The sequence below is a fragment of the Marmota marmota genome, unplaced genomic scaffold (genome assembly GCF_001458135.2).
Source record: "Marmota marmota marmota unplaced genomic scaffold, marMar, whole genome shotgun sequence".
Lineage (NCBI taxonomy): Eukaryota > Metazoa > Chordata > Mammalia > Rodentia > Sciuridae > Marmota > Marmota marmota.
Window position 1 is genome coordinate 29,622,399 of NW_026000249.1, and position 9,413 is coordinate 29,631,811.

General features: G+C 35.6%; 1 long non-coding RNA gene across 1 annotated transcript in view; it reads left to right on the plus strand.

Moving 5' to 3' along the window:
- The window catches only part of LOC125614099, a 23,485-nt gene extending 22,183 nt beyond the window's left edge, over positions 1-1,302 (plus strand). Inside the window, exon 3 of the long non-coding RNA XR_007344732.1 lies at positions 1,217-1,302. This is a non-coding gene — a long non-coding RNA (uncharacterized LOC125614099). The remainder of the gene's footprint in view (positions 1-1,216) is intronic.
- The last annotated feature ends 8,111 nt before the right edge of the window (positions 1,303-9,413 follow it).

Genomic DNA, 9,413 nt, shown 5'->3' on the forward strand with positions numbered 1-9,413 from the left:
TCTTAGTTACTCTCCTTATATCAAAGAAGACATTTGGCATTTGTTTTTTAGGGATTGGCTAGCTTCACTTAGCATAATCTGCTCTAATGCCATCCATTTCCCTGTAAATTCTATGATTTTGTCATTTTTTAATGCAGAGTAATACTCCATTGTCAGATCACTTTGTTTTACCTCCTGTCTCAGGCTTCATTTCTACATTTAAAAATCTTGAAACTTAATTATAGTGAGTTTGAAGCTTCATTTTGAAGATTCTGTGGGACTGCAGCTGAAGGAAGGAAACTATAAAAGAGGTGTGTTCTAAGGCAGGAATGGGTAGGTAGTACTTCAGTCCTACTGTCTTTCCTGTCCTGTTGCTCATCTTTGCTTTTGTTTTTTGACTTTGTTTGAAGCTGGAAGGTAAGCATTTGGGGAACACAGGCACTTTTCTGATTTCTAACACAGGCTTCTCAGGATTCTAGATATGTAGAGTCAATTGAAAGTCACCTAAATCTCAATACCTGTAGTGAAAAAAAATCATAATTTATCCCTTCCCCACCATCTACTTTTATTTCTCTTTGTACTAAACCTTCAGTTGTTTAAAAAAGTAAAAATGTAATTAAGACCAGATACTCTGTCTGCTTGAAACCCTTAGATGGCTTTCCACCTCTCTTTAGATGAAAGATTCAAATCTTTAACAAAGTCTTACATGACCTGCCTCCTGCTGATCTTTCCAGGCTCATCTTTTACCTTCCTTCATCTTGATTTTCTAGCAGCACACATGGAAAAAGAGTTTGGGGTACATGCTGTTTACTAATGTTAAGGGAAAAAATCAAAATGGATTAGCATTAAAGTGGCACTTAAAATGGCATCAGGAGGCCATTGTTAATCAGATCTCAGACATATCTGCAGCTGAACCTTTAAATTGATGTAGATGCCCTCATACAGGTTAAGCTTTGAAACACTGTTAATTTCTGCTGACCTTCTGTACAATGGGCCTCTTCGCTCACACTGAGAGGCCGAGACCATATCCAATCTCTTTCTTACAGGACAGCTTAACTTCTGCCAGCACCAATCATAATTCCTAACTAACGAATGATGTAGTGACCAAGCCCCTTGTGATTTAAAGTTATAGCTCCTATTTTTTAAAACCTCAGAGGACATTTTCAAGATTGAATACTTTCTTGACTGCTGTCCTAATTAGCTCCAAGTAAATGTGACTTTCTTTGTTCTTTACAAGGTTGATTTTATTCTAGATTAATGCTAATAAACACCATTATCTGTAAAAGGAAAGGAGTAAGAAAGTGGAGGCAGAGGAAGCAGAGGAAGAAGTCACACTTCAATGAAAGTTCAGTGAAGTCTCAGCCAACCCAGTGGGAGTTCCAGACCAAGATTTGCTCATCCAAGTTGTCTTACTTCAGGCATTTGTGTCCTTTCCACCATGACCTCGCACATGACTCTAGGCAGAACTTGGGCAAAATGGATCTCTACAGTCCCAGCAGATGCTGGAAGAGTTGAGAGCTGTGATTTGTCCTTTTTTGGATATAGTTGCATGGGCCATCTCCATTTCTCTGTGTCCTCTAGCCATATTTAATCTCTCCACTTCCTCAAAACTTACAGAACGATTCTCCCTCTCAGACCTTTGTGTGTGCTTTCCCTTTTTCTTAAAGCACCCTTTTTCATGGCTTCTCCCTTACCCCCATTATAAACCAAGTTACTTCTATTTCTCATAGCATGTCTCATAGTTTGTAATTTGTACTTTTTGGGGGACTGGGTTATTTGACTAATTATTCTGTATGATTACTTTTGTATATTGTTTTTCTTCTCTACTATAAATTCCATGAGAACAGAGTTGTGTGTAATTTATCTTCAAAGAACAGCACTATGCCTAACATATGATAAATGATCCATAAATATTTATTGAATGAATAAATGGAAGAATGATTGAAAAGGCAACCTGGGGGCTTTTGAGTTCTACTAAAATAATACCAGGAGATGGGAGAAGAGTATCAGTGGAAAGAGGGAACTACCTTCAACTATATATTCAACTAGTATATAGAGCTGGCTTCTTAACGATGAAGCATATGATGTTTTCCCAATTACAAATTTAAAAATGCAAATAATTTTACTCTTATAAGATCTCTACTTTCCTAATATTGTTGAACTGAGTATATATTTGAGATCTGGTAAGCCATTTTGGGACAAAGAGTGAAGGTCGGAATTCTTCTTTCTTAAAACAGGCATTTCTTTGGACAGGCATTTCTGTTCAAAATTATACCATTATGACTAACAGAAAGCTCAACAATCTGTATTCTTTCTTTAAGGAGCTTCTCTAGATCAAGAGATCTAATGCCCACACTCTGACTAGCCCTGAAATCAATCAGATTTAGGTCTCAAGTAGGAACAGAAAAATCTTAAACCTCTTATCTGGACCCTAAACCCACAAGGTTCAGCCTAGGTAGTTCATTCAAACCTGTCCCATAGGCATGCAGAGTGGAAACAAGTATAATTACTTGTTATATATATTACTTGTATAATTACTTGGTCAGCCCTGAATATGCTAGACCTAGCAGTGTTTCCATGTGGGAATTCTTTCTGAGCATTTCTCAAGAAATTTACATATTTTTCTATATCTGAAATCAACAGAAAAGCCATTTGAGGAAAATGAGAAAATGTATTATAATATTATAATTTCCCTGAAAGAGGAAGATAACAATCAACAAAGAGATATTATAGATGGGAAGGTATCCACTGACTTCAAATAGAAGACAAGAACAAAAAATTCTGGCATGCTGAGTGGGAGGTTAAACTTGACATTTTCAGGTTAGGCGCAAGTAGAAGTAGTAATAATTCAGTCTTACTTGTAGCTGTTGCCATCTAATAAGTATGTGTTTGTGGGCCTGCTTGCTGCCAATGGTGAGTCATGCTTGCAAATAAAATATATATTAATCCGTTTATACACATAGCATACTTTAAACAAATCCTGTGAGTGCTGTTCCAAGAAAAACAAGTTTAGGGAGCAAAATAAGATCCTTAAATTCATACTTTTTTGATATGTGATTCTATGTAGAACTATTAAGTTTCCTAGGAGAAACAAATGTTTTATTATTAAAATGTTACTTAATATTTGGTAACATTTTCCAGTTTGAGTAGCGGCTATTAGCTACAATCCTTTGTAAATATTATAAAATGTAACATTCCTTATTTATTTTTTTCTAGAAATAAACAATGAGTAAAGAATATGAAGGATGAAGGAAGTGTTTTAAGAAAAGCTTGTGAGGGTTGAGGAAAAAATATATTTTCTTCCTTACAATGGGAAGGCTTATAGCTTTTATAACTCTGTCTGGTTACCTCATGTTAGAAAAAGTTAACTCTAGAAGTCACTGCTGCAAGATTCAACACTCTCTTTAAGGATGTCAGAGGTAGGGGCTTCCCATAATGTTGGACTCAGAGGAATAAAACAAAAACCATTGGATGTTGAAAAATCTGGTCATGATACATTCAAGAGATTATGGGTGCTGCCTTACATGACTTTAAATTGGTCATTTGCAAATACAGCCATGTGTTAATGGAGGCCACCCAAAGATTAATAAATACATTTTAGGAATTTGGAAGCACTTAGCCTGACCTGAGTCCCAAGTTACCTCAGGCTCACTGGGCACTTGCCTTTCTTCTCAATTTCCTCATGTGGGCTTCAAGAGGGTGGAAGAGTTTCTAGCTTAATTCCTGACTCACCATCCTGAGCTCCAGCTTCCTTGACTGAGGTCTTTGCCCCATGACCAGGTCCTCCTAGATCCACCCCCTCCACCTTTGGCAATGGACATTGATCTTTGTATCCTGTTTGAAGACTGAGTTGTTGCTGTATTCCACATGGATGGCCTGAAGAATTGGATGCTGATTGTTCCCTATTTGTACCTTTTCCCAGGCCCCAGATTCATTCTTGCGTTGCTTCTTTTCTCTGTTCTGTGTCACAGAGGCTGACTGGCAAACTCTCTCACCTGCGCTCCCTTTGTGTTAGATTTTGACCCATAGGCAAATCTGGCCTACTGTCTGTTTTCATAGATAAAGTTTTATTGAAACACAGCCATGCTCACATTTGTTTGTATATTGTCTGTGGTTATTTTCACACTATAATAGCAGAGGTGAGTAGTTAAAACATAAACTGTATAACCCACAAAATCTAAAATATTTACCTGATTAAGCTAAAGGGAGGATTCAGTATTAGATCAGAGAACAGCAGCTTCCTGCTTTGAATCTTGGCTTTGGAAGAGGTAGGATCTATCCTGGCCTACAGCTCACACTGGGAGTCCCCCCTTTCAAGAGAGCGGGAGACTTAGGAATAGTAATAGATTCCTGCTATCTCATCTCTGGGTGATGCAATGATCCTTGTTTGTCTCCCCTTAATTCTGCTTATAATCTGTAAATAGACCTTAATTAAAGTCTCTTCATTTGAGCTATCTGGGATAAATTTTCCTGCGTTTATGGCTAGTGCAAATGTACTACATTCCTCACCTTGGTCTCATACTTGAGCAAACCACCTTAGTAAGGGATATCAGTCTAGGTTAAGCCAGAGTCTGCTGTACCATGGGCAAGATGATTTGTTTGTGGGCTAGCCCAGTATTTCCCACTGCTAAGTTAATGTCCCCAGCCCAAGCTTTGTCCTTAATAAAAACTTATCCTTTTCTACTATTGAACCTTACTCAAAATCCCAGCTTGCTCCGTGGCTGACTCTTATGCAAGTGATATAAGAAGCCAGTATGTCTCTTTATACCTTTTACTAGTAAAACATGAGTTTAGTGATCTCCATCATTTAAATTGATTTTAGCATCTATGTTAATATCTAGATCAATTGCTTCTCAAAGACATTGAAGTGGTTTCTTCTTTCAACTTTTACAGTATCAGAAGCATAAGAGAGTCTAGATATGCAAGGTTTTGGTTGGAATGGGGTTACCATGACACCAACTCTAAATATGGCTTTTTATACTTTTCATTTGATGATTTGATTTACAAATCTCTTCCCTCCGTACCCAAATAATCTGTGGTTGTTGGCATTTTTTTCTCTGATAATTATAAAAGAAAGTAAATTTTTGCAATTTGGACTATAATCTAGATTGCCCTAAAACTTTCCCAAGAATGAAAATATAGTTGTCTCATTTTAAATTATATGTGCCTTATGAAGTTTTAACTACAGAATATAAACTAGATTCATATTATGGTTTGGATTTGAGCTCATGCATGAGACAATGCAAGATGGTTCAGAGGAAAAATGATTGGGTTATGAGAGTCTAAACCCAATCATCAGATTAATCCCCTGATGGGATTATCTGGTAACTGAAGGCAGGTAGGGTGTGGCTGGAGGAGGTGGGTCATTTGGGGCTAGGCTTTGGGGTATATATTTATTGTATCTGGTAAGTGGAGTCTTTCTGCTTCCTGATCATCATGTGAACCGCTTACCTCTACCACATTCTTTCACCATGATGTTCAGTCTCACCTTGAGCCCTGGAGAATGGATGCTGTCTATGGATGAAGACCTCTGAAACTGTCGGCCCTCAAATAAACATTTCCTCCTCTAAAATTTTTCTGGTCATGTCTTTAGTCACTGCAGTGAAAAAGCTGACTAAAATAGTCAAAGGTTATGGAAGGAATGAACAACACTTGAAAATGAGAAATCCCAAACTGTCAGAGTCATAGATAGTGCCCTTGATTTCAATAATCTTGTTTCTCATCTTTTTTTTTTCTGCCTCTCTGTTGGACTATTTAAAATTATCTATACTATAATTAATTAAAAACCTACACTGCCATGCAAGGAATGTTACGTAAAAATTTTAGGAACACAGGTGCTGTATCTACAATATTCATAGTTGTTACTATGTTTTGAGTGTAATGCCATAAACAAATTGAATACTAAGCAAAAACATAGTAACACTTAGCTCTTTATAGTTCACAAAGCATTTCCTCTTTAATTGTCTCATCAATCTTCCTAATCCTGTAAGGTAAATGTTAATAAATTCAACTTTATAAATGAGGAAATTGAGGCTGTTTTCAAACTATTAGTGGGCTCAGTAATGGTGTAAAGTGGGGGTTGATTAGTAGACCTCCAAGAAGGCAAAATGGGAGATTTGCAAGTTGATCTAGCTGTAGATAATGGTCCCAAAAAGAATGTCTGGGCATGCTGATCCTAGGAACAGACAGGCAGAGCAAGTTGCTTCAAGTGATATGCAACATCAAGCGAGAGGGCACTCCAGCAGATCAACCACAGCAATGAAAATAGTTAGAATCCAAGTATTCTGGAGTTTTACCAGAGAGTTCCAGGCAGAAGCTCAGTACTATGGACTGAGTCAATATAGGAAGTAGGGAAATACCCAGTATTGCTGTTAATTCTATGTTCACTTGTGGGAATGCTGAGGACCCTGTTATGTATCCTGATTCTGTCCCATCAATTGGTCCCATGTGTGGGTACTTTCAATGCAGGAACAGGAAAGATGAGAGTGAGACATTACTTTTGGTTGAGCCTGGAGGAAAAATTATTTGTCCTTTTGCTTCACAGTCTATGAACTTTCCATTGCACCTGACTACCTGTCATAGATTATTCAGGGTAGAAAATAAAGAGGAGGTGAAGAGACAAAGGTCAAGTGACCAATTGCTATATAGAGAGATGGGTGTAAACAAGAAAGCTTTCACAATGCAAGTGAGTTTTAGCTTCTTCTCAAAGGAGACAGAACATGTGGCCTGATATTTGTTGTGACCCTTAATGCAGTTAAACAATAGCATCAATTACCCAATCATATATTTTATCATGTCCTCCAAGGAAGTCATGTGGTCAGATTTATTCCAACCTTTCTTCTCTTCTAAGTATCTATTTTTAGTTCCAAAGATTGAATGAAGAGAATGATCCTGCCTCTCATTTTGCACAGATATAAAAACTCTTTGGAGCTGTGCTATTCAGTATGGTAGTGATTAACCACACATGTCTATAGAATGCTTGAAATGTGAGATAATCATTAGTATAAAATATGTATTGGGTTTTGAAGGCTTACTATGAAAAAATATTAAAATCTCAATTTTATATTGATTGCATATTAAAATAACACTCCTTTGTACATATTACATTAAATAAAATATATTATTAATCCTGTCCCTTTTTCTTTATCACTGTGACTACAAGAAAAATTACATGGGTGGCTCACAACTTTTTTCTGTTGGACAGTGGTTTTTTTCTTTAAAAGCACCAGGTTCCTAAAGGGTTGCTCCCTTTCAGCCTTTGCCAAATGCTTCTCTCCCCTCTAGGCCAGTTTTAACAAGTCAAATAATGTAGATTTCATAATTGGAAGGAAGGCTGCAAGTCATTTGGAAATTAGGTGATGAAACTGCAATGGGATCATAACTCCTGCATGACAATTTGCTTTTCTGAGTCTTTCTTATTCCAAATGGAATAGTCACTGCTCTGTTCTCTCCTCTAACTAATTTACATCTTATTTTCTTTCTGTCAGAAGTGTCATTTCCTGTGATTGATGAAACCATCTTTGCTAAGTGCAAAAACAAGGCCACCATGTTTTTCAAACTGGATTCACTACAAATATTTTCATCCTCTGGATTGGGAAGAATTAACAGTTGCTTAGAAACCCTTTTAAAAAATCACAATGTTTGGTTACTTTCAGAAATTGAAGTCAGGATCAAAAGGACAAAAATATATATATATCACTACACTTCCAAATATGAAGGGGGAAAAAAGGAGACACTGTCCAGCAGAGTAGGTATTTCTTTAATCCTAGGTCATATCTATACATGGCTTCTGAATTGGCTATTTTTTGACTCAAGGGGCTAGAACTATCTTGATGGATTTCTATACAATTAATTAGATTGAGAATGTAACACAGTGAATTCACTTAGGAAAGAATTGACTCGATTTTTTAGAAATGATTTTCACAAGTCTGTAGTTTTCATTTTAAGAACACATCTGAGTCAGTAATAGCAGTGTTAGAAATTTATAATAATTATTACTTCAAAATAAGGAAGGCACATTAAACAAAAGAAAGCAGATACTTTCTCTTTAAGAGACAATTGGGACTAATTATATGGTTGTATTTGTGCCTATGATGCCCTTTTCCTGCTTTGCTTTAATTTCTTTTTTATTGTCTTTTACTTTATATAATTTTATATTATATAAAATATATGCTTGATATGTTTATTAAAAAATCAACTTACTATTGTTTCATAATATTATTTTAAGTTACAAATAATAAAATTCACTTACATTTTGACATATGAATAGATTGTTGTTACCACCACTAACAGTATATAGAACAAATCCAACACTTCCCAAAATTTCTACTCGCTTCCTTTTTGCAGTAGAACTCTCTCCCTACCCTCGATTCTTGGCAACTGCTGATCTGTTCTCTGTTTCTGTAATTGTGCTTTTTAAAGAATGTCATATGAATGGAATCAGATAGCATGTAACCTTTTGAGAGGGTTTCTTTTACTTAGCATAATGGGTTTGAGATTTGTTTATGTTATTGCTTCTATCAATGGTGTTGCTGCATCTACCCTTTTGAGTGCTGACTCATAGTATGTTTATCCATTCACTTATTGAGGGACATTTGGTTTGTTTCTGACTTTTGCTGACTACAAACAATGGTGCTATAAATGTTCATGTACAGGTTTTTATGTGAACATAAGTTGCATTTTACTAGGATAAATACCTAGAAGTGGGATTGCTGGGTCACATAGTAAGTGTACATTTAACATTTTTTTACCTTTATTTTATTTATTTATTTATTTTTTAATGTGGTGCTAAGAATCAAACCCAGAGCTTCACACATACTAGGCAAGTGCTCTACCACTGAGCCACTACCCCAGTCCCCATTTTATATTTTAAGTGTATGTTTAAATTTATAAGAAATTGTTAAACTGTTTTTCAGAGTGGCTGTGCCATTTTGTATTCCCAACAAAAACATATAAGAGATTCAGTTGCTCAGCAGTCTTACTGGCACTGAGTATTACTAGTATTTTTTTTTAATTTTAGCCATTTTAGCAGAGGTATAATGGTATCTAATTCCAGTTCTAACTTGTATAATCTTAATTATTAATGATGTTGAGCATCTTTTCATGTTACTTGTTTTTCATCATACATATTCTTCAGTGAATTATCTATTCAAATATTTTGCCCAATTTTTAAAATTAGAGTATTTTCTTAATAATCTAATTTTTATATAAGTCTTTTGTCAAATACAAAAGTTAAAAATATTTCTCCCCATCTGTGTATTTTAATGTACTTTATGTTGCCTTTCACAGAGTAAAATTTTAAATTTAAAATATTATTTTTTCAATTTCTTAAGGATTATGCTTTTGGTGTCATATCTAAGAAATGTTTGCTTCAACTATGATTACAAAAGAGTTTTCCCTATGTTTTTTTTTCTAACAGTTTAGGTATTTGATTC